At 48.1% G+C, this 24,072-nt stretch overlaps 2 long non-coding RNA genes and 3 other non-coding genes across 6 annotated transcripts; all 5 read left to right on the top strand.

Moving 5' to 3' along the window:
- Nucleotides 1-1,441: 1,441 nt before the first annotated feature.
- On the top strand, nt 1,442-8,274 carry LOC132349283 (uncharacterized). 2 transcript variants are annotated; one of them, XR_009497638.1, is made up of 6 exons: nt 1,442-1,570; nt 3,741-3,897; nt 4,490-4,550; nt 5,727-5,799; nt 7,629-7,799; nt 7,886-8,274. It is a non-coding gene; the product is annotated as an uncharacterized LOC132349283 (long non-coding RNA). The 2 variants fall into 2 exon arrangements; XR_009497639.1 differs by lacking the exon at nt 4,490-4,550.
- On the top strand, nt 2,896-3,029 carry LOC132350099 (small nucleolar RNA SNORA71). The gene has a single exon (XR_009497847.1). It is a non-coding gene; the product is annotated as a small nucleolar RNA SNORA71 (small nucleolar RNA).
- Nucleotides 5,131-5,263, top strand: LOC132350102 (small nucleolar RNA SNORA71). Its single transcript, XR_009497850.1, has one exon. It is a non-coding gene; the product is annotated as a small nucleolar RNA SNORA71 (small nucleolar RNA).
- LOC132350098 (small nucleolar RNA SNORA71) lies at nt 6,831-6,964 on the top strand. The gene has a single exon (XR_009497846.1). It is a non-coding gene; the product is annotated as a small nucleolar RNA SNORA71 (small nucleolar RNA).
- Nucleotides 8,275-8,839: 565 nt separating the features above from the next.
- On the top strand, nt 8,840-23,102 carry LOC132349284 (uncharacterized). Its single transcript, XR_009497640.1, has 5 exons — nt 8,840-8,959; nt 16,606-16,776; nt 17,981-18,111; nt 18,642-18,731; nt 20,869-23,102. It is a non-coding gene; the product is annotated as an uncharacterized LOC132349284 (long non-coding RNA).
- Nucleotides 23,103-24,072: the final 970 nt, after the last annotated feature.

The following is a 24,072-nucleotide window of genomic DNA, read 5'->3' as shown; positions in this document are numbered from 1 at the left end:
AACTAAGCCCTGCACCACAACTACTGAGCCTGTGCTCTAGAGCCCGCGAGCCACAACTACTGAGCCTGCGTGCTGCAACTACTGAAGCCCACGTGCTGCAACTACTGAAGACTGCACGCCTAGAGCCTGTAATCTGCAACAAGAGAAGCCACCACAATGAGAAGCCCGCACACCGCAATGAAGAGTAGCCCCTGCTCGCCGCAACTAGAGAAAGCCCACGCGCAGCAATGAAGACCCAATGCAGCCAAAAACACAAATCGATAAAATAAATAAATTTTTTAAAAAAATAATAAATAAATAAATAAATAAATAAATTTATTAAAAAACAAAAAGACACCTGGGTATGATGTTTTCTTTGTGGGAAGATCGTTAACTGATTCAATTTTTTAAATTGTTATGAAATTATTTAGGTTTTCTATTTTTCCTTAAGGCAATTCTGTTAAATATATTCCAGGAATGTGTTCATTTTACCTAAATTTAAAATTTTATGGGCAAAAAGTCAAATATATTGTTCTCTAACTTTTTACCCTCTGCTGACTGTACAAAGTCCCTTTTCCCATTCCTAAAGTTGTTTGGCTATGTTGCTCTAAATATGGTTATGCTCATTTTCTGCCATTTTGGTTTCTACTCATTGTTTTATCGATGTTACTTTATTTGGATCATTTCAGTTGTCCTTTTCCTCATTTTTTTAAGCCCTCAGGAACCAAGAGCGGACTGAGACACACGGAATTTTTCTTACATTTCAGAATCAAGTGAGTGCCTCTCCCATTGCAACAATGAGAATTTCTTTCTCCTCTTGTAACATTTAAAGATTCATCTATTACACGCCATGCAATGAGATGCCCTATCCAGTTTCTAACTTCTTCACATCCCAACACATGTATCCACTCCCCCATCCCTTCCCCCACATCAGCTTGTGCGTCTTCCTTTTCCTCCCTTTTCTGAACAACTTCCCCTTCCCCCTTTCTGTTTGAGTCCTTCAAAACACTGCTAAGGTACACCACCTACAAGAAACCACCTTAGTCTGGAAATTGATTGAAGTATGACTCCACTCATAGCTCCACAACTAGCCTCCAAGCTCCTTTAGGATCCCTGCTCTCTCACACTCGAGATACATAATTAAGGAAGAAAGTATAATTTTCCCAGCTTGGGTCCCACGCCCAACCCTTTCTCAGGAGAGGGCAGGACACCATAATTGATATTCCCAACAAGACTGAATTCAACAGGAAAAGTGAATGCCACAAGAAAATCAGGGAGAAGGAGTAGACAGGTCAAAACTACAGATGTCCTAGCCATTTAATATTCAGATGGGTGGTTGGGAAGAGGAAAGGATGTTTGGAGACTTGGCAGGTCAGAGTTTCAGTTCTCATCCACAAGGGGGCGCGAAGGAACCGCTTGCGCGGGTTCCGCCCTGGGAGCTGCCTCTCTAGGCGGCATCCCGCACCTCGACTGCATTTCCGCTGGCGTTCAACCGCTGGACGCTGGGCCCTGCGTCCTAGTCGCTGGGAACCGTGCAGCATCTTCTCACGTCGTCCCCTATGACCTGCAGCCGACAGTCCCGACGCACTGGGTGAGTCACTGCGGGGCCGCGCTGCCCAGGGACCCGCGGCGGCCTCCAAGGCCGGTGCTCCGTCTCCCCGCTCCCGACAGGAGGGGAAACTGAGGCCCGAGGGGGCGGGGAGCTCCGGCCGCAGGTCACCTCGGAGCCCTTGTCCGCTCCCTGTTCTGAGCCCGTCCCCTCTGCCGCGTGTGGACCTTTCGGGACTCGTGTCCTCGACAAAGAGGCCTCGGGTCACCGCGCCACCGGCCGGCGCCGTCTCGGAGCGTCGGGTCCCCTGGCCTCACCCGCCCCGTGGGGAGACTTGTGCCCGCTGATGTCGAGAGACCGGTCGGGTGACGCGTGGGCCCGAGATCTCGCAGGGTGTCGTGCAGAGCCCGTGTGAACCTGGCCCGAGGGGCGCCAGAGCCCCTGATTCACTGCCCATCACCTCCGACTCCAGCGTTTCACGCCCCAAAGCCGCTCGTCGGTTACCGGCCAAATACTCTGGTGACCGTTAGCCCATTTCCCCTTAATAAGCTTTAAGGGAAAGTGTTGAAACCTCCATTTTCCAAACGGGTGTTTGAGCTCTAAAGTGAGGGCGCCCCAGGGCCCCCGAGGGGCAGAGTCTGGCTTCCTGTCCCTGCTTCGCACTAAAGCCCTTCCGCACCCGTTCCCTGGCCGGGCCCCGCGCTGCTGAAGACCCTCCCTCGAAGGGCTTTGCTGCGCCTGCCTCTGCCAGCGCCCCCTCCTCTCCTGCAGGACCCTGAGCGCACTGCCTCTGCGCCCCACTGTGTCCAGGGGCTGAGCTGTCCCTTGGGCACGTGCTGCTCCTGAGGGCCTTGAACTGGGGGCCGTGGCCTTCCTGCCCCGCCGCAGAGGGGGTGGTCCCTGGGCTTAGGGGGGGTCTGGGAACTGACTTGCAAAGCCTTGTGCAGGAGGCTGGGGCTGGGTTTGGGGGCCAGAAAGGCCTGAGTTCAGATGCTGACGCAGCCCCTCGTTAGCCGTGGAACCTCGGGTGAGTTACTTCATTCTCCTGAGCTCTCCTTTCGTTTGAGGGGGGAAACAGCAAGCAGTCCGGGGGGCATAGGCCTGGTCTGTGTCTTTGAACCCCCAGTGCCTGGCAAGTGGTTAGTAGGTACTTAGTTGGTATTTTGTGGGTGGATGAGTACTTGAGGCATTTTTACGAGAAGCTGGTCTTCCTGTGGCCTCTGTTGATGAGGGGAGATGGAGTCTTTCCATGAAGTGAGGATAGCTTTGGGGTCCCGGGCTTGGCTGGGCAGCTTTCCCCTGCCTGGGTGGAGAGCCGGCTGCTAACATGGGCTCCTCTGCCTGGCTCTTCTTCTGCCCTTTGTTGCCCCTGCATTGGGAAGTGATCGTGGGCTGGCTGTGCCCTGGTCACTGGTAGTGCCGGCAGAGGAGTTGCTGAAAGCGTTTCCCCGTGTTTGGAGGGTTCACTCCTGTCCCTTCCGAACTCTGGAGCTGTCCCACATGGCCTTCCTCCCGCTGCCTTTTACATCTGCCTCCTGGCCCCTGGTGTCCGGCTTACTGAGTGCTCCCTATGCAAGGCCCAGTGCTAGTTTCAGAGAAGCTTTTAAAAAAGGAAGATAGGGCTTCCCTGGTGGCGCAGTGGTTGAGAATCTGCCTGCCAGTGCAGGGGACACGGGTTCGAGCCTTGGTCTGGGAAGGTCCCACGTGCCACGGAGCAACTAGGTCCGTGAGCCACAACTACTGAGCCTGCGCGTCTGGAGCCTGTGCTCCGCAACGAGAGAGGCCGCGATAGTGAGAGGCCCGCACACCGCGATGAAGAGTGGCCCCCGCTTGCCGCAACTAGAGAAAGCCCTCACACAGAAACGAAGACCCAACACAGCCAAAAATAAATAAATTAATTAATTAAGTAATTAAAAAAAAAAAAAGGAAGATAAAGCATGGGCTGTGTCTAAGGAGCTGTGGGCTGGCTGTGGAGCCACTGTTCGGGTAATTTTCACCAAGGGCTTCCCTCCAGGAAGCCAGGTCTGCCTCCCCCCTCTCCCCTTTCCAGGTCCTTAGTCAAGCATGTTTCCTGGTGTGATGTAGTGTGGGGAGTGGCTTGATGTGAGATGAGGGCACTAATCATACTTCATGGAAATCAATGGTTTTCTTGTTTTTTTGCCTCTCTCTGCTCTGATCTCAAGGTCAGTGTCTGAGTTTTGCCTCTCCACAGGCTCAGTGCCCGGCAGGTGTCCGGTGCTCAGCAACTGTGGAACAGCTGCCCAGCAGGAAAGAAGGAAAGGACAGATGCATCCCGGTGAGGTGGCCTGGCCCATCATGTCATGGAGAATCAGGGAAAGACTGCTTGTGAGCCAGCCAGTGGGGGAGAGGTGAGGGCACTTCCTGTGTTTCCTTTTCTTGGAATTGTTCTTCCTATTGACCAGTATTTATCCCTTGGCATGAGATGGAGCCCAGTCCGCCAGGGGAGACTTTCCCCTTGGCCTGCGGTTATGGTGGCAGGAACCAGGGCAGTATTGCAATTGGACAAGGCTTAAATAGACACCAGACCTCACCTCTGCAGGCAGCCTGAGGTGCCTTCACCCCTCCTACCCCACCCCCGGGTCGAGGCCAGACCAGGCCAGGCACGGCCTGTCAGGTGCTGCACGCTCCCAGACCTGTCCTGGACTTTTATCCTGTTCAAGATCCAGTTTCCAGAAACTGTACAGTGTCATTAGAGTTTGCACAAAAGATGATCTGAAAAGGCCTCTGCCTCAGATGCACATGAGCTGTTGTCCCATGTGGAGCAATAACTTCCGTCCTGTTCATGAGTAGGTGGCATGGCTCGTGGGTTGGTAACAACAGCCCACTTCACTTTTGTGAAGTGGCTAGCCGCTATGCCACGTACTCTGCCTGGGCTTCCCAGGACATGCTGTGACCAGGTGGGATCTAGGTTACTCATCCAGGGCTTCTCGATTGTTGCAGAGGAGACCCTTGAGAGGTGACCCCATCCTGTCAAGAAGCGGCTGGACCACGTGCTGCTGAGGTGAGCTCTGTTCCCCGGAGATCTGGGGCTTTGCCTCCCTCGAGGTGCACGCAGGTCCCGCCGTGGTCTGGGAAGCAGCTAGAAGAGAGACAAGAGTGGCTTCGACCCGGCCCTCAGCTTTACCCTCTCTGGGGCCTTTGAGAACACACCTGGTTCCTCTTTATGTGCTTGTTTCTGAGAGCCCCTGGGGAGCCCTTCCTCAGACTTATGTTGGCAGCAGAATGTGTGAACGGAGGCAGGGAAAGGATTTCGGTGTGTCCACCTGTACCCAGGTGTCAGTCACTTCTCTGCCTCCTCCTAACTTTGGGACCTTCTCTTATCGCTGGTTTCATCCTCCATAAAGCAGGACTACAATGAGGCCATTTGTCTTCCGATCACCTAGTCCCTGTCTTTTACAACCTGAGAACTCTGTCACTTTTCTTTCAGATGTGTCCTCCCTTTGTCTCTCCCTTCCGGGCCACGTGGAAGGCTTTTTTGCAGGATTAGAAGCAGATACTGGGCCCTTGTGCTCCGTTAGGCTGACTGCTCCAGGCCTCTGCCATTGGCCTCCTTTTTCAGCAAGCCCTCTGTCCTTTCCTGCCCCTGCACTTGGAAGTGATCACGGGCTGCCCGTGGCCTGCACTTTGGTAGTGCAGGCAGAGGAAACGTGGTAGGGTTGTCCTGCATTTGGAGGGTTCCCATCCTCACCCTCCAGTTCTGGGAGCTTTCCCACACACTCCTGCTTCTTCCCTGCCACACCTCGGGCCTCCGGGGCCTTGGGGTCTATCATGCGTGCATTAGTGTCATTGTTGGGGCATTCGCTTCCTGCCCCTGCTGTTGGGAACCAGGCCCTGTGTGCTGCTTAAGTTCCCCTTGATGCCCAGTTGCTGTCAGTCGGCCATGGCACGTTCCCGTAAACCTGGCAGTGGCATCCTTTTCCGCCTGTCACTGATCAATTACACATTGATCAGCGCTGGCCACCCTGCCATAGGCCATCCACTGTCTCCCTTTTTAGAGTTAACTACTATTTTTTGTATGAAGAAATAGTGTGTCTGTTCAGGAAATAATAACAGCCAACATATGCAGAACGTTTGCTGTCTGGTAACTCTTGCACTAAGTCCTTTCCTGGTGCCTGACATGCTCTGCTGTGAGCAGGGGCAAGTCGGGTGCTCATCCTTGGCTTCTCGTCTGTTGCAGATGAGTCCACTGTGTGCAGAAGTGTCATGGAAGTTGTCATGTCAGGAGTGGTCTAGACCCCAGTGTCCTTGAGGTAAGGTCTCTGGTCCATTCTCTGGAGTGTTGGGTCCTCTCATCCGGTAGTCGTGTGTGTGTTCCCAGGGGCTTTGGGTGAAGATGTAGGGGAGCCGAGAGGTGAGCTGAAGGCAGCATCCACGAGTCCCCAGGTCTGCTCACCACCCCAGCCCTGGGCATCCTGGACCACATCTGGCCCTGCAGTGGCTGCTGCAGGGGTGGAGCCTCTAGAGTTCCACTGGGACAATGAGAGTTGTGGGGTATCTGTCCTTCCCTGGAGTGTGGGCAGAAGCATGTTGTGATGGAAAATGGGTGGACCTGGGCATCAGAGATTCCTCCCCTGGCTTTGAATCCCCTTCTGCTGCCGTCTTAGTCAGTGTCCTATTCAGAACCTTGTTTTCTTCATTTGAAAAACCAAAGCTGTGTTAGAGGTGACTTTGTGGTTCTTAAGACCACATGATTTCTGTAATTTCCAACCGTAGTATTTTCCCGTTTTTGTCCAAAGTGACTTCTCTTTTTTTTTTTTTGAGTGGATCTTTTACTGTGCCTTTTTTTTTTTTTTTTTTTAATTTATTTTTGGCTGTGTTGGGTCTTTGTTGCTGTGCGCGGGCTTTCTCTAGTTGTGGTGAGCAGGGGCTACTCTTCGTTGTGGTGCGTGGGCTTCTCATTGTCGTGGCTTCTCTTGTTGCGGAGCATGGGCTCTAGGCACACACGCTTCAGTAGTTGTGGCTTGCGGGCTCTAGAGCACAGGCTCAGTAGTTGTGGCACACGGGCTTAGTTGCTCCGCGGCATGTGGGATCTTCCCTGGCCAGGGCTCAAACCTGTGTCCCTTGCATTGGCAGGCAGATTCTTAACCACTGCACCACCAGGGAAGCCCCAAAGTGACTTCTCTTTGATTCCCCTTGGGAGAAGGTTTCTGTTGGGCTTTTGCAGGAAAGAGTGGCCACTCCGTGGGTCCTGTGCTTGGCTGGGTGGTTTTACCAGACTCAGTCTACCCTGTAGGCCACTGGCACTCCCTTCTCTTCCTGGAGCTCTCTCTGCCTTGTATGCACCTGCATTCAAAAGTGACCATGGGCTGTCCGTGCTCTGGTCGTTGATAATGCAGGGAGAGGAATTGTGGAAAGCAATTTCCCGTGTTTGGAGGGTCCACACCTGTCCCTTTCAAATGCTGGCGCTTTCACACACTCCTGCTTCTCTCCAGCCCGTGCTTTCCAGCCCTCAGGCACTGGGGGCTGCTGTGTGACAGGCAGTGACAGGAGACTTCCGAGCTTGGCCTGTCTCAGCTTGGCCTCCTGTTAGCAGAGCCAGGCTACGTCTGTCAGGTTTAGATACTTTAGGGGTGTAAGGAACCAGGATGAATTACACATAATGAATAAGCACGATGTTGGGTGGTGTATAGTGGTTGCCATAAGATTTTCAGAGGGAAGCAGCTTGTTGGAGGTGGTGGACCTGGCCTTTGGAGGAGTGGGATGTGATAGGCCGTAGGAAGGTCTTTGGGGGGAAGGGAGGGACACGAGGACGATTTGAGGCGGGGGTGAGCGTGAGCACCTGGGAGTCCGGTGTACAGGCAGGTTGTGACAGTGCGGGGGACAGCTGCTGGGGGTGGCGGTCCCCACTCCTGCCACAGTGGGTGGGGCCGAGTGGGAAGAGCTCCTGAGAGCAAGCTCTCCAGCTGTCTCTCTGCCAGTTACTACATTTGCTCTGTCGCCGTGAGAAGGCCCATTTTTAAAAGACAGTGTTCATTTTGACTCTTCTCTGGGAGTTTTGAGATTCCTTTTGGAGCCGAGTTTGGTGTGAAAAGCCCTCAGCTCATGCCTGACTAATTGGGGGCACTCTCACATGTATCAGCTTGAAGGAAGACGAGGTAACGTTGGAGAGTTATCCCTGGTCCTGACCTCCTGCCCCGTGGCCTCCTCATCACTCTGGGGTGCTGCCTTGGAGGAAGCCTCAAGGGATGGAAGCTCTGGCCTCTCAGGATGGTGACCTGGGTCCCAGCTCCCCTGGAAGGGCCTCCTCATGGTGAGTAACTGCCAAGGGGCTAAGTCGGCCTGTGTTTCTGAAATAGAAATTCCAAGCTGCCGGCCTCATGTGACTTCCTCCTTTAGGTTGTTTTGGGGCTGTTCACGGATGCTGGCGTAGCAGAGTGGAGAGGGATGTTGCCGCTGATCATCACCAGACCTTCTTCTCCTGTTGCCTTAGCACAGTATAGAAGGACTTTGCCCCAGTGAGCGGGGCAGAGGGAAAGTCCTGGGACTCTGGGGACTTGGGATTCAGAACTGGAGACCTTCAGCTGTCTCTGCCCTTCCCAGCAGGTGCCACAGAGCACCGCGGACCCAGAAGACTGCTTTCCTTCCGTCTGGACCAGGTCATCCAGTGGCCTCCGTGTCCCCTTGTCTGCTCCTGGTGTAACTTTTTAGAAACAAGAGTTCCCATTGGAGTCTTCTGTGCTGGCCATCGTGTCCTCTCACCCACTTCAATAAATCTTGAAACTGCCTTGCCGCTTTTTATGGTTTTGTTTTCTTTTTTTAATACTTGCTTCCATGTGCACAGCTGGGTATAGAGACAGTGGGTCACAGGGGCAGGTCTTCCAGGTTTCAGTCATTGAGACTTTCCACTTAGCACACTCCTGAGGCCTGACCTAGGGATGGGGATGGGTTGTAGAATTGACATGGGGTTAAATAATCCCAAGTGCTTCTGGGGGCTCAGGTTTAGCAGAGACGGGAATTGTTGGCGGAGGAATGTTTGCTCCAGGGCTTTGGAAGAGAGGATGAGGGCGGGGTGGATGTAGAGACAGTCAGGGGCTGAAGTCCTCGAGGAAGGCAGGAGAGCCTTGGGCTCTGGGGGTGAAAGTACACGGGGTGAATTTGGGGAGATGGTTTTGAGCAGGGCTGGGAGAGGGATGTATGAGGAACAGCCGCCCTTGGGAGAACTCTGGGGGTGTGGTGGGCAAAGGCCAGGTGTTGGGGTTACTGGTACAGTAACAATAACGGCAGTGGTGCGCTTCACCACCCTGGGGGTACATGGTACTCTGCTCACCTTTCAGGTGTCGTCCACACAGGGGAACTCTGCCAAAGGCCCTGGTGAGAACGGAGGAGTTCGCTGTCCATTCCTTCCAGTGACGTTGAATCACCTGACTGGGGCTGAAGTAGCAACCAGGTGGTTAGGCCCACCTTTGTGAGGTCAGCAAATTGATGGCTTCTGTCAGTGGGAGGCATTCTTGGGCCTGGAGGGTCCACGCCGCCGGGCAGCCGCAGCAGAGGTCCTTGTTTCTGCCGTTCCCCTCTCCTCGGTACCTGCCCAAGGGCCATGTGAAGTCTCCCATTTGCTCTCTTGAAGACCGCCCACCTGCTCCGACTCCTCCCTGGGCCAGTTTCATCCCACCGTGGCCCTAGTCCTCTAGTGAAAAAGGAGCACATGTCCGCCCACTTAGCCAAAGCCCCTTCCTTTCCAGCGAGATTTCACTGCTGGTTGTTGCCTTGACGCTTGGAGCCCTCTTTCTTTAACACCGACTGTCCCCTCATTGCTAAGCAACTTCCTGTCAGCTTTTGGTACCAGTGTCTATGCCCCATTCCCCTCCCGTTTATTCTGTTTATTCTTTCATGGTTTTCTGGACCCCCTACCTCAATCCTATAGCCTGGGGGCCCCTGATGCCATTTTGTCTGTGTTCTGTAGGAAGGGGCAGCAATGGAGCACTGGAGAGGGGAGAGGCGCGAGGTGCTGTGGTTGGTGAAATGGGGGAGGGGAGGGGAGTCACAAGCCTACGGAGGTGTGACCTCTGACCATGGCTTGGCCCAAGGGCACCAAAATTTCCTTCGTAATTCGCCAGACTGGTCGCTTTCCGGAGGCGTCACTCATTCCTCGCCCTGTTTCCGTGGCATCCTGGTATAATGACTGGAGGTGGGGGTGGGTGAAGTAATGCATTAGAAGTGCAGGTTGCACCACCCTGCCTGCCCGCCCCGCACGTAGCACTCAACAGAGGACAGCGCTTCCTGATCGTTAACCTGTTCACTTTCAGATTATAAGTGATGCTCACCCCTGACCCAGCCTCTTAAGTCTGCCCTCCCCTGCCCTCTGCTACCCTCAGCCCCAGCTTAGGCTTCCCACTCGCCAGGGTAGACACGCAGGGCCCTCCCCTGTGACCGTGGTCTACTGTCCACCCGCATCTCACACATCACGCCCCACGAGCACCACAGGCCCCAGCCATGCTACCATGTAAGGTTCCTGACCATGCTGCCCTTTTCCTGGCCTGCGTGTTGTGTGCCTGGAACGCCCCTTCCATTTCAGATGCTCGCCTGACTCAGCTTGTGTCACTTCCTGTGGGAAGCCTTCACTGGCTAAACCTGCACCCAGACTGGATCCCCTGCCCTTCCTTTCACTCACATCAAGTTCAATTTTGGATAGGCATAATTCTAGGAAATGATAAATAAAAGAAGGCAAAAGAGCGAAAACCCCTGCCTTTATGGTGCTTCCATTTTAGAGGACAGGGACATACCATACACAAAGTACTGAAATGTCTAGTGTGCTAGAGAAGGACTGAGAAGAAAACTCATCAAGCAGAGAAACAGGACAGGAAGTCTGGGGGCCAGCAGGGGGCAGGGCCTTTGAATCTGTAGATGGAGGAGGCCTCACCTAGGAGGTGTGACTGGGGTAGAGGGGGGAGCTCTCACCTCTGGGCGTTCGTGGCAGCCTGTGCAGTCTCCATCACAGCACGGACCAGCGATGGGAGGGATCTTTCCCCTGGGATACCAGGCCCAGGGAACTGGGGGGACGAGACACCTCTGAGGCCTCTGCAGGGCAACAGCTAATTAGCAACGTCTGCCGTGTGGTGAGGGCGGCAGCCGAATCAAGTTGGGATTAGCTAGTCAGACCAGGCTGTGCACGTCTGGAGGGCAGGCTCCGCATCGTCAGCGCGCGGCCCCTCGCCCCACCCCCCGACCACGGCTCGGTGGACTCGGTGCCATCACCCATGGGCAGGCCTAACCCATGACCCTGGTCTAGGACCAAGAACAGTGCTAACCAAGCCAGGCATGTTTTCCTCTTGGGGAGGAGTTCTTAGCGTGTCAAGAGCCTGAGTGATTGGTTGCAGGAACAAAAACAGGAAGAGATGGAAGAATTAAGTCCCTTTAACAGCAGAGTCCAGAGGTGCAGAGCATTGAGCTCCTGTTGTAGGCAAGAGAACCATTTCTAGAATTTTTACAGGGAGAGGATGAGATTGCAATTTCCAAACCATGTTTGTGCTGCTGTACGAGGCCTGGCTATGGAATCTGAGCAGCACTTGCTACAAGGCCTGGGGTTCAGTTTTCCCTGAATTCTTATAAGGCGTGGCCATGTGACCAAAATTCCCGTCTTCCTTTTCTTTCTAAGAGACATTACATTCACCATCGCTGTACCATTAGTAGAGGGAGCTAAATGAGTCTCTGCTCATAACAGCCTACAAGGTGTTACTTACCAGTGTAGTGGCTGACACAGGCGAGGAGCTCAATCTGCATTTAAGGATGAGGGATGAAGCCAGTGGTGGCCTCGACCATGGGTACCAGGAATGGTTCACTGAGGCCCCTCTGCCCCCATGACTACAACTGCCATGTCACCAGGATACCTAACTCGGCCTGCATTAGGAAGCGACCTAGAGAAATCATTAAGAGCCTGTTGAATTCTGATGTTGTCCCTTAATTGCTGTGGGGCCTGGAGCACATTCTTTTGCCTCCTTGAGCCTCGGTTTCTGGCTCTGTAGTTTGACCATCAGAATAGGACCTACCACAAATAGTAATGATGAAATAAGATGATGCTTGTTAGATGCATAACACAGTACGTGCCTCGCACTGAGTGCTCTGTACACATCAGCTATTTTTATTCGATGAGCACGTCTAGCTTGTTGATAGTTAAAATGAAGAACAAATATAAAATGTCATTATGACAAACTCACCTATTAACGTGACACCATAAATATTTACTTCTTTGCAAATTTGCAGACGTCCCAGTGGGGCTGGTGTTAATCATCCCTACCATTGATTGAACTTTTATTAAATTCCATGCACTGTACTAAGTGAGCCTGTATATATAATTACTTCACTTAATCTTCACAACAACCGGTGAGGTAGACTTAATTATCCTCCGTTTTATAAATGAGGAAACCAAGGCTCAGAGAAATGAAGGGACCTGTCTCCCTTCCAATGAACGGTTCAGCTGGTTTTCCATTGCCTGGTGTATCAAGTAGTGAAAAATGTTGCAGGCTGATTTCATAAATAGCACAAGCATACGAGGCTGTCAGATGCTTGTTTGTACTGGGAGACTGGAAATTAGGATATTTTACTATTCCCTCCATCTGTTTCAAATTATGGCCTATTATCCAATCTTCCTAAAATAGTCCCCATCTAAATCACCAGTCTTGAGGACTGAACTTGTGAACCTGACATGTACAGAGATGATAGGCATGTTTCAGCCAACGTCAAAGTATCAAGTGCGCATCTCATTACGGTTGTGTCTGAGGCAGGTGTCATCCTAGGTCTTCTAAGCTTGAAAAAACCTTGGCAGGGTATGACCAAGGTGGCCCAAGAACCAGGATTAGGGTCAAGAAGGGCCATGATCCTATCAGCAAGTTGGTGCCTGGTACCAGAGGTGAGGCAGCTGGTGGGAGTTTTATATACAGTATAATCAAGCCAGGAGAACGGACATCTGGGAGAATGAAGGTTTATTTGTCCATGCAAAAAAGATTTGTCAGGCATTGTGCTGAGAAGCAGGATCTGCCCTCATGGGGTTCACATACAGGTATATAGATAATAAGTTCTATTTCCAGATATTTATGGAACAGTCACTATGTGCGGGCCTTGCTCTAAGCTGTGCACACAATCCTGAACTAAGCTGAGGAGGGGCCTCATGGAGTGTACAGTCTAGAACAGCACTGTCCAATATAAACCCATACATGTAATTTAAAATTTTCCTACTAGCTGCATTAAGGAAATAAAAAGCAGATGAAATACATTTTAGTAATATGGTTTTATTTGATTCACTACATCAAAAAATATTGTCATTTCAACATATAATCAATATAAAAATGATTGAGATGTTTTATATTTTTCCCCCAAACGAAATCTTTGAAATCTGATATACATTTCATGCTTATAGCACATCTTGGTTATGCTTGTAGCACATGTGGCTGGTGGCTACCTTATTGGACAGCACACAGATCTAGATGATGAGGGGTTCGAGGCTAATTCCATGAAAGAAGAGTGCCTGTAAAGGATGCCTCCTTTACAGGAAGGTTGCTGCATCTGGTAAAGAAGTTCCTCCAGCCTGGGTTCCCCATCCCCTGGAATCCCTCTTCCCCATCTTGGCAGAGCAGGGCCAGGTATATATCAGGTGTGCCAGCTGGAATCCCTGCATCATGTTCCAGCACCTTCTGGAGGCAGGATGCCAAGTTCCATAGTGCTCGTCCAGCATAAGCCACACCTCCTAGAGTTAACCTTAGTGTGCTGGGAGTGTGTTCATTCAGTCAGTTACTACTTGTTACTGAGCACCTACTAAGTGCCAGCCTCAGTGCTAAGTAAGCACTGGGAACACACACCAGTGAACATAGACAGTTGGTAGCTCACAGTTCCATCATGATAAACAAGTAACCCATAAATGAAGAAATCATTAAAGACTGTAAGAAATGCTATGGAGGACAAATGACAGGTGCTGTGAGATTCAACAGGGCCACCTGACCTCTTTGGGGGTCAGAGAAGTTCTCCTGGAGGAAGTAGAATTAACTGGGCAAAGGAGGAGTGGTCCACGTGCAAAAGCAGCGTGGGGGATGTAGGGAGGAGCTCTAAGACAGCCAGTGGGGATGGCATGCACCACTGAGGATTAGGGCAGCAGCCTGGAGTGGCTGGGAGAGCGCTAGCTTTAGAGTCGCACAGATCTGGTCCAACCCAGCCAGAAACTTGGGTGACAAGTTTCAACCTGTCTGGGCCCCAGTTACCTCCTTTAGAGGGACGTGGTGAAGGTTAAACAGAGTGATGAATGAAAACTCTTGATATAGCAGATGCCCTACCTCATTGTTAAATTATTGACCTTTGTTATTATTTATTGAAGGTTCTTCTGCACCATATCAAGAAGATGGCCAAGTTTTGTGTTTGTTTCCTTCTCTTGGGGACTTCAGAAGGCTCCAAAGTAGAAGTGTTTGGAGAACTGGAGACAGAAACCTCCCCCACCCTTTATTTCTTCCCTTGCTTTATTTTTACTAGAAAATTTGAACAGTACAAGTAATAGATGACTTTTAAAAATAAACCCTTTATTTTGGAATAGGTTTAGATTTGCAGAAAAGTTTAAAACCCAGTACAAAGAGTTCCCATGTATCCTTCACCCAGGTGCCCCTAATAAGCAAATTTGTCAAAATTAAGAAGTTAATACTGGTACCTTACCATTAACTGAACTCCAAGCTCAGTTTAGATTTCACCAGTTTCCCCACTCATGTCCATTTTCTGTGCCAGGATCCAATCCAGAATACCACATTACATTTAGTCATTATGTTTCCTTAATCTCCTCCAATCTGCAACAGTTTCTCAGTCTTTCCTTATTTTTCACGACCTTGACAGTCTTTTGTTTTTGTTTTTGGCTGCTAAGTATGTGGGATCTTAGCTCCCCCACCAGGGATCGAACCTGTGCCACTTGCATTGGGAGCACGGAGTCTTTTTTTTTTTTTTTTTAAGGTCACTGCAATAGTGGTTGGAATAAGAGGCTGAAAGGATTTTTTTTTTTTTTTTTGGCTGTGTTGGGTCTTTGTTGCTGCGCGCGGGCTTTCTCTAGTTGCGGCGAGTGGGGGGCTACTCTTCGTTGCTGTGCGCAGGCTTCTCATTGCGGTGGCTTCTCTTGTTGCGGAGCATGGGCTCTAGGCGCGCGGGCTCAGTAGTTGTGGCTCGTGGGCCCTAGAGCGCAGGCTCGGTAGTTGTGGCACACGGGCCTAGGTGCTCTGTGGCATGTGGGATCTTCCTGGATCAGGGATTGAACCCGTGCCTGCATTGGCAGGCAGGTTCTTAACCACTGGGCCACCAGGGAAGTCCCAACCTTGACAGTTTTGAAATGGGTTGGTAAGATATTTTGTAGAATGTCTCTCAATTTGGGCTTTTCTGATGTTTTCTCATGATTAGACTGGAGTTATGGGTTTGGGGGAAGAATATCACAGAGGTGAAAAGCCCGTCTCATCACATCCTATCAGGGAGTATTTAACATGACTTACCACCAGTGATATTAACCTTGATTACTTGCTTAAGGTGGTGGCTGCCAGACTTCCCCACTATGAAGTTACTATTTTTCCCTTTCCATACTCTAGTCTTTGGAATATAGGCTTGATTTTAATAGATACTTAAGAAAACATATTTGGAAATCATTGCCCAACAGTGAGAGAGTATACCTCTTTCTCAAGCACATTTGGAGTATTTACAAATAATGACCACATTATCTGCTGCAAAGCGAGTCTCAAATACCAATGCATCAGTATCACATAGATTACAATATGACTACAACATAAAGATACGTAAAAACAAAACTTTAGACAATACTTAGACTTGAACTATTACGAATATACCATATATCAAAACTTGTGGAGTGCGGCTAAAACAGTACATAAGGAGAAGTTTGTAACTTCGAAGGCCTTCATTGAGAAATTCCCTATAGTAAAGGGAGCGTGTGACTCATCACATAGGAGACTTACCTCCACTGACCAGTGTGGACAGGAGTTCAGAGGGTTTCTCCCCAGTGTTATGGTCTTGGGCACTCCTCCAGGACTTTACCAAAACCCTGAGGGAATCAGAACCGCAGTGAACCACTGAGATTGAATGTCCCATCAGTTCTGAAAAATGGAGGCACAGAACAGTTCCTATTCAATTCTACAAAGAAAAGGGATAAAGGGAACTATGTTCAATATGCTGTGATAGGGACTTCCCTGGTGGTCCAGTGGTTAAGACTCTGTGCTTCCAATGCAGGGGGCGCAGGTTCGATCCCTGGTCAGGGGACTAAGATCCCACATGCATGCCGTAACTAAGAGTTCGCATGACACAACTAAGGAGCCCGCCTGCCGCAATAAGACCCAACTCAACCAAATAAATAAATAAATATTTTTTAAAAATCCTGTGGTAAACCATAAAGGAAAAGAATATAAAAAAGAATATATATATGTATATAACTGAGTCACTATGCTGTACAGCGGAGATTGGCACAGCATTGTAAATCAACTATACTTCAATTAAAAAAAAAAAAAGAAAAGGGATGAGATATTTTCCCCACCCTAGCTTTGTGAAATAAGTTGCAGTTGCGATATCCATCAGAGGTGTTGAGGGAAACCAGAGTTTATGTTATCTTTGATTTAGGTCTGCTAAAGACATTGTTTTGTTGGGAGCAAGAGTTTTATAATTTTTTTAAAAAGCTGTCCTTTCCAAATGCAAGAAAGACAGCTTCTCAACAGTGAAAAAAGTACACAAGAATATAGGTTTAACCTCTTCTTAAAATAAAAAATTCTAAGTAACGAAGTTTGCTCCGACGTCACAGGTATTGCCTTTAAGTGCTACCTTTTTCAGAATGTGCCACCTCCTTGTAAAACTCTCGCCACTTCTAATAGACCCTGTGCGGGTTCTGCTGTCATAGGTTTAGCTGTCTTCTGCTTGAGGTGATCAAGCCTGGGAATACAAAGCTTCAAAGGGCCGATTCTTTGAGCTGTTCCCTGGCAGCTCTACCAGGGAGATCATTAACGGTTAGGGTGGGATTCCTTGAGCTCCCTTGGAATGGGCTTGTCGAGGACCACCCTTCCCCACCAGAGAAGAATGTACTAAGAAAACCTACCCTTCTCTTTCAGTCAAGCATTTTCTATGGCGTGGGCTCAACCAAGCACCCGCAGCACCTCTGCTTCTCAGCTATGAAGTGTGATGCGAACGGCTCCCAGGAGGTGTACAGTGTACGTCCGTATGTGGCAACCTGCCTACCTTCAGTGGAAGGCGGATGGAGACTTGCCTGGGATAAACCTAGGGTATGTGTCTCACTGTATGCAAAAAACCGGAGTGAGTGTGGAGTCAGAAGTCCACACACAGGGAGAGGCAGAGCTGCAGGACAGGGAGTCCCAGAGGAATTCCAGTCCCCCGTGCTTGTTGTCTGGAAGGCCCAACTTGACCTCTGCCCTCCCCTTATTTGACGACATAAGCTTTCCAATAAATATTTCTTTTTAAAGTATAAGTTAGATTTCCATCGCCAATGCATCCTCGCTAAAAGCCCGAGTTTTCCCCTTAACTTGCCCCAAATGGCCAGTTGTTAAGGCGTTCCCTGGAGGGTTTGCTTATCCAGGTTGACCTTGCCTACCTAACGGGGATTCCAGCAAACAGGGCAGTGTATTGAGGTCTCAGAATAAACATGTAGTGACAGCCTTTGCTCCTGGCATTCAGACATCCGTCCATTCTCAGTGGCTTGTCCTTATTTGTTGGTCGCTAAATTTACTTCCTGGTATTCAAAATAAAAGAGTAGGCTCACTCCGTCCATGTGGGAGATGTATGTGTGATTTGGACCTTTTGACTGGAGGGGATGTTCTGGGGCAGCCACTCCAGTGGGGGCCCAAGTTGGCAATTAAGACTGCCTGGAAAATGGTGCTTTCAAGAGTGGGGGAAGTGAGCTCAGAGGAGCTCAAGGGGCCTATAGGGAGAAGAGGAGGACACCAGCCAAGGCAGTCCTAGTATGTGCAAGGTCTTGGCAAATATTTTTTGTAGAGCCCCTGTCTATATAAACAATTTTCTTAAAAATGTATTACAGAGGGGAATTCCCTGGTGATCCAGTGGCGAAGGCTCTGCACTCCCAATGCAGGGGGCCCGGGTTCGATCCCTGGTCAGGGAACTAGATCGCACATGCCTCAATGAAAAGATTCTGCATGGTGCAACTAAAGATCCTGCATCCTGCAACTAAGACCCAGTGCAGCTGAATAAATAAATAAATAAATATTTTTTAAAAAATGTATTACAGGGAATTCCCTGGAGGTCCAGTGGTTAGGACTCCGTGCCCTCACTGCCGAGGGCCTGGGTTCCATCCCTGGTGGGGGAACTAAGATCCCACAAGTCACACTGCGCGACAAAAAAAAAAAAAAAAAAAAAAAAATTCATGGGCCCCATGTGGAGCATTGTGATTTACTGATGAAGATTTAGATAATGGGTAGAGAAGAGGTGCTGAGACTTTATTTCTTGTCCTATCAGTGCACGTGAAGATTCTTGGTAATATCCAGACACCATCTCTTCCTCTTCAACTCCAAGAACCATCTCTTCATGTTATTTATTGTGAAATGTGCCATTCTTGCTTAGTTTCTTATTTCCCACCGCAAAAAAAGGTATGCCGTTTGGAACCTGTTAGTATTGAAGCAATATAGATCTTCTTAACTTTGTATTTCTCTATAATACGTTTCTTTACTTATATATTACATTACAATTCATACATTACTCATGATGCTGCAGCATCCGTGGTGGTGGTCCCTACTTACTGGCTTCCAAGGACTCTCTCAAAGATTTTTACTGTGCCTCATTGATGAGAACTACGAATATAAATCTTACCCAGAGTATGCAGGAAAATGAGAATGATGATCTATTTTCTGGTCATGTTAAATTTATCATTTGCAATATTGTTTTGTAAATGTGGAGTAATACATCTTCCAATCATGACTTGAACTCTCTTCTTTTTTGGTAGAAAGGAAAGTTGCTTTAATCAGAAAGCCAGCAATCTGGGGAGAATGTAGACTCATGTCCTAAGAACAACTCCAAAGATTCTGCTCAGCCATGACAATTTTTAAAGGGAAAAAGGGGAAATAATCTCAGTTAAATATTAAGAAGGTCATATTCTTTGTCATTTTTCCATTGCGTGCAGACCTGCCGACTTCTCCTGATCTTCCTTTGGATGCTCTCCTGTCCGTGTGGTCTGCCTGCAAATTTACCAAGGGGAACCTAGGGGTAGATAGTAAGTCATTCTTTAACTACTTAATTCTTCATTATTACTCCTTCTAATCCAGGAAAGGAATCAACAGGTTAGGCAAGGCATTGTGTACATTCAGTAAAGCAAAAATCAGGAGTTAGGTTCAATGTTACCTAGTGATTATCATTTTTATGATTAAGGTCTGAGGAAAACAGAGATGAACAAACAGAAAAGGGACAAAAGAGATGCTTACATATCTACTGTACAAAAGCCTAGATTTGCTGAGAACACCGTATTTCTCTTTTTATTACAAGTCTTTTCTCTGAAGTCAATATTTCATTCTGTTTCTTGGTAATATATATTTTCTCTCTAACTAATTTTATTCTTTTTATTCCAATTCTGGTTTTATTTATTTAAATTAATTTTTATTGGAGTATAGTTTCTTTACAATGTTGTGTTAGTTTCTACTGTACAGCAAAATGAATCAGCTATACATATACATATATTCCCTCTTTTTCAGATTTCCTTCCCGTTTAGGTCAACACAGTGCATTAAGTAGTTCCCTGTGCTATACAGTATGTTCTCATTAGTTATCTATTTTATACATAGTATCGCTAGCATTGAGAAGCTAGCATCGTTTTGGATTTGGACTCTGCTATCCAGAGTATTCACCAAGACTCGGGGCTTCATGTCTTTTGAGAATCGGCTCAGCTGGTTTTCTAGGTTCTCATCCAAGTCTCTGCAAGAAACTGCTGGGTCAGCCAGAGCTTAGGGCTGAGTCCTCTAGGATTCTATTGGAACACACTCTCCAGCTTGGCTTTGACCCTTTGGAGACTGGCTGAACTCGCTAGGCAGTCAACCAACTGCGTTACTGTCCAGCTTACATCTCTTTATCTCAGTTAAAAAGATATCATGAGGGTTTGGGTCAAGGGCCTTTCAGGCATAATATGGTTACACACAGGCCTTCCCAACCTATTAGTCTCTGATTCTATCACAAAAACCAAATAGGATTACTTGCTATAACTTATTCTTGGGAATCCTTTACTGGCTCCTAGAGCTCATTGGTCCCTCTCTAAGGGTCTACATACTACCTATTTGGGAACAATTATAGTTTGTTTTTTTAAATAAATTTATTTATTTTATTTATTTATTTTTGGCTGCTTTGGTTTTTCGTTGCTGTGCACGGCTTTCTCTAGTTGCGGCGAGCAGGGGCCACTCTTCGGTGTGGTGCACAGGCTTCTCATTGCGGTGGCTTCTATTGTTGCGGAGCACGGGCTCTAGGCATGTGGGCTTCAGTAGTTTTGGCTTGCAGGCTCTAGAGCGCAGGCTCAGTAGTTGTGGTGCATGGGCTTAGTTGCTCCACGGCATGCGGGATCTTCCCAGACCAGGGATTGAATCCGTGTCCCCTGCAGTGGCAGGCGGATTCTTAACCACTGCGCCACCAGGGAAGCCCCTCGATTATAGTTTTGAGTGAGCTAGAATTTGCCGCACAGTTTGTCAGGTCTATCAGAGTTTATTGAAGGGCTTCTTAACCTAGGGTTTGTGAACTTGCCTGGGAATAAATTACATCTTTATTTCACTAATCTCTAACTGAAATTTCGCATGTTTTCTAATTGTTAATGTAAGCAACAAATCACAGTAATATTAGTTAGCATGACCTTGACTTTGTCGCCAATACAAATCATGGAGTTTTTACATCACGCTGGAGTCGTAGACATTTCAAAACACCTTTCAAGTTCAAAACTACTTCAAAATTGTGGTACTTATAAGACCTGCTGCTAGATCTTGTTATTTGATGCATTACTAAAGAGGCACGTATATTACCATATTGCAGGTTTAAAAAATATTCTAATAGCTTTATTTTAATATAATCGGCCTCCCTTGCAATCTGACGTATTTCATTTGATGCATTTAAAAATACGACTCTGAGAAGAGGTCTGTAGGTGTCACCAGTTTGCCAAAGGGGCTCATGTACAGAAATCCATGCTTGTCATGATGGTAGCAGCCCCTCCTCAGAAGCCTCAGGGGCCAGAGCTCTGCCCGGAGCTCCCCTTTGCCCAGACAGATCTCTCGAGGGGCAAAAGAACCCTCACCTCAACTTTGGGTTCTTGTCTTCTCTTCACTCAGACTAAGCTAACACTAATGAAGCTTTCCTTTCGACTACATGTCTTGAACTCTTTAGGCCATAATCACTGCATTCCTGAATTATGATTGCTTTCAATGCTGACCACAGTCCTGCCTTCCACACACCACACCAGTGGGGAGCACAGGAAAGGGGCCTGTGAGCAGAGTGAGAAGAGCGGCCCCCTTCATACAAGATACATCCATCCCTTGTTCTCCATGGCTTAAGACAGATGAGAGCACCATGTCATCACACTGATTGGAGGCATGAAAAGTACATCAATGGAAAGAGCACATCGGCATTGCAGATCAGCATCTCAAAAGTCCTTGGAGGAAACAGGCATGGCCGCTTCTGCCAAAGGGAGTGAGGTGACCACCCTGGGGGCTAGCTGGGGAAGGGACAGCAGGACACACAGAGTAAAGGACATCTGCTGCCCTTTTCTCCCATTTCCCTGGCTGCAGTAGGTCAGAGGGGCAGTGTGGTCTGAACAGAGAGGTGCAAGCCAATACCTGGGTCCACGCTTGCAGCTCAAGCGTCTGCAATGGATTGTTGGTGGCTCACAATCTTAAACCCAGCCTGGTTCCAAAGTGAGTGAGAATCATCTAAATCAGCATACTAAAACTATTTTGGCAGCCCAGTCTTGCACAAATGGTGAAAGAACTACTGTATCAGATAGCAAGAGTGAGGTCCTTGCCTGGCTGTCCTCTTGGAACCAGAGCTGGCTATGGGGCTCCATGATATGAATCCTGGAGTATCTCAGGGCATCTGGTCAACCCCACACATGAGTGAGAGAGGGCTGGGGGTAAGATAGAGGGTTGAAGAGTTCTTCAAAGAAAAGAAATGGAGAATGAGACCCACCGGGTATGGACATGGTCTGGGACGGGGTAGCTGTTCCTGGACGGCACCTCTGGCCAGCCCCAACCACTGAAGTGAGACTTAGAAGATTTCAAGGTAGAAATTTCTGGCCAACAGGACCCACATGGGGCCTGGTCTGGATTGGGGCACCTGGCCAAGATGTCACTGGTGGTCTTGGAGGGGCACTCAGAAAATTTTGGGGAATACCAATCCAAAATGCAGTACCACTTGAGGCACAAGGTCTGGGGCAGGGGACCTCTTACCTAGATCTAATGATATTTTCTACCTCTACCACTGGATATTATTCACTAAGACTTAACGGTCCAGCAAGAAACTGGGTTCAACGCTGAGCCAATGAATCTTCCAACCACCCACCCATCCATCCAACAAATGTTCGTTGAGCACATAACACTGTGCTAGTGTTGCGTTAGGTTCAGGAGAAATAGAAGTGGATCTTCTTAACCATTATCCACACCAAGCTAGTTCTGTACAACTGAAAAAGGAAGAAAAGGAAAAAAAAAACTGGCTACAGATGACATACCTCTCATACATCTGTTCAGTTAAACACTTTTCTCAATTATGGCTTTCGAAAACTGTTCCAGTTACTATGGTTCCACACAATTTACCCCAAAACTTAGTGGCTTAAAACAATGACAATATTTATTTTGCTCATGAATCTGCTATTCGGGCTGGGGTTATCTTGTCTCTGCTTTGCTTGCTTTCAGGTGAGTTGGCTTGAAGCCTGGGGACTGGAATCATCTGAAGCCTTCCTCACTCACATGTCTGGCCATTGGTGTTGTCAGCTGAGACAGGTCATCTCAGGTTGTCAGCTGGAACATCTCCACATGCTCTCTTCATGTGGTCTGAGCTTCCTCCCAGTATGGTGACTGGGTACTGAGGGTGAGCATTGCAAAAGGGGGTAAGCCAGGTGGAAGCTGAATCCTCTTTATGACCTAGCCCCAGAAGTCACCAAGCATTACTTCTGCCCTATTGGCCAGAACAGTCACAGCAGCCAACCAGACTCAAGGAGAGGGAATATGGATCCATCTCTCAGTGGCAAGATGTTGGTTACATTGTAAGAAGAACTGGGGGATGGATTATATATATTGGTGAGGTCAATTCAGGAAAAAAGTGCCACATAAGGTTGATACAACTGCTCCATTTTTTTTTTCCTTTTTCAAATGCAATACCTTTTAATACACAGTAATTAAGTACATGATACAAAGTGATTATTCTGACAGTACAGTTTCAGATGAAGACAATTCCCCAATTCATTCTACTTTTATAGTTAGAATTTACGATGCAGAACAGATTTGAATTGTGCCCTGTTTGGATAATCCAAATGTTTTATTCTGTATAGCATTTCATATGTCTCTTCAGTCCATTGTGCATGCACACTTTTCGCATATGTTTCAAAGTGTTCTGATGTTTAATTTTCCCTCAAGGTGTTTTGTGTGTGTTACAACTTTATTTTTATGTTGGTTTAAGAGAAACCCTGAAAATTTTTTTTAAAATTGTAAAAGAAAAAGATGCAGAAATATAATATCACCTTTAAAAAATGACTGCTCACTTGTATCTTTCCTCCACCCACCACCCCTCACCTAATATTACATCTTGTCTTCTTGGTCAGTACATTAGTCCTTATACGTTACATTTTTATGTAGAAGCCACATTCTTTTTTTTTTTAGCATTTTATTTTATATTGGAGTATAGTTGATTAACAGTATTGTGTTATTTTCAGGTTTACAGCAAAGTGATTCAGTTTCATTTATTTATTTATCTTTTGGCCACACCGTGTGGCCTGTGGGATCTTAGTTCCCCGACCGAGGATCGAACCCGTGCCCCCTGCATTGGGAGCGCAGAGTCTTAACCACTGGACTGCCAGGGAAGTCCCACAAAGTGATTCAGTTACACGTATACATGTATCTATTCTTTTTCAAATTCTTTTCCCATTTAGGTTGTTACATATTATTGAGCAGAGCTCCCTGAGCTATACAGTAGGTCCTTGTTGGTTATCCATTTAAATATAGCAGTGTGTACATATCAATCCCAAACCCCCTAACTATCCTTCCCCCCACCCCCGTAGAAGCCATATTCTTAATTTAAAATTATTTATTTATTGCTTATATGATTTTTGTTTCCATTGTTCCATTGCTACATTTTTGTCTGTTAAAAATATTTAGGTGTCTTGGGTTGGAATTGAACACCTATCTTTTTCCCATTAAAATTAACGGAAGGGCTTCCCTGGTGGTGCAGTGGTTGAGAATCTGCCTGCCAATGGGGGACACGGGTTCGAGCCCTGGTCTGGGAAGATCCCACATGCCATGGAGCAACTAAACCAGTGTGCCACAACTACTGAGCCTGTGCACTAGAGCCCATGAGCCACAACTACTGAGCCCACTTGCTACA

This window comes from Balaenoptera ricei, chromosome 15, assembly GCF_028023285.1.
Source record: "Balaenoptera ricei isolate mBalRic1 chromosome 15, mBalRic1.hap2, whole genome shotgun sequence".
NCBI classification, from domain to species: Eukaryota; Metazoa; Chordata; class Mammalia; order Artiodactyla; family Balaenopteridae; genus Balaenoptera; species Balaenoptera ricei.
The sequence above is the reverse complement of the archived record's forward strand: the minus strand, read 5'-3'. Positions and strand labels throughout refer to the sequence as shown.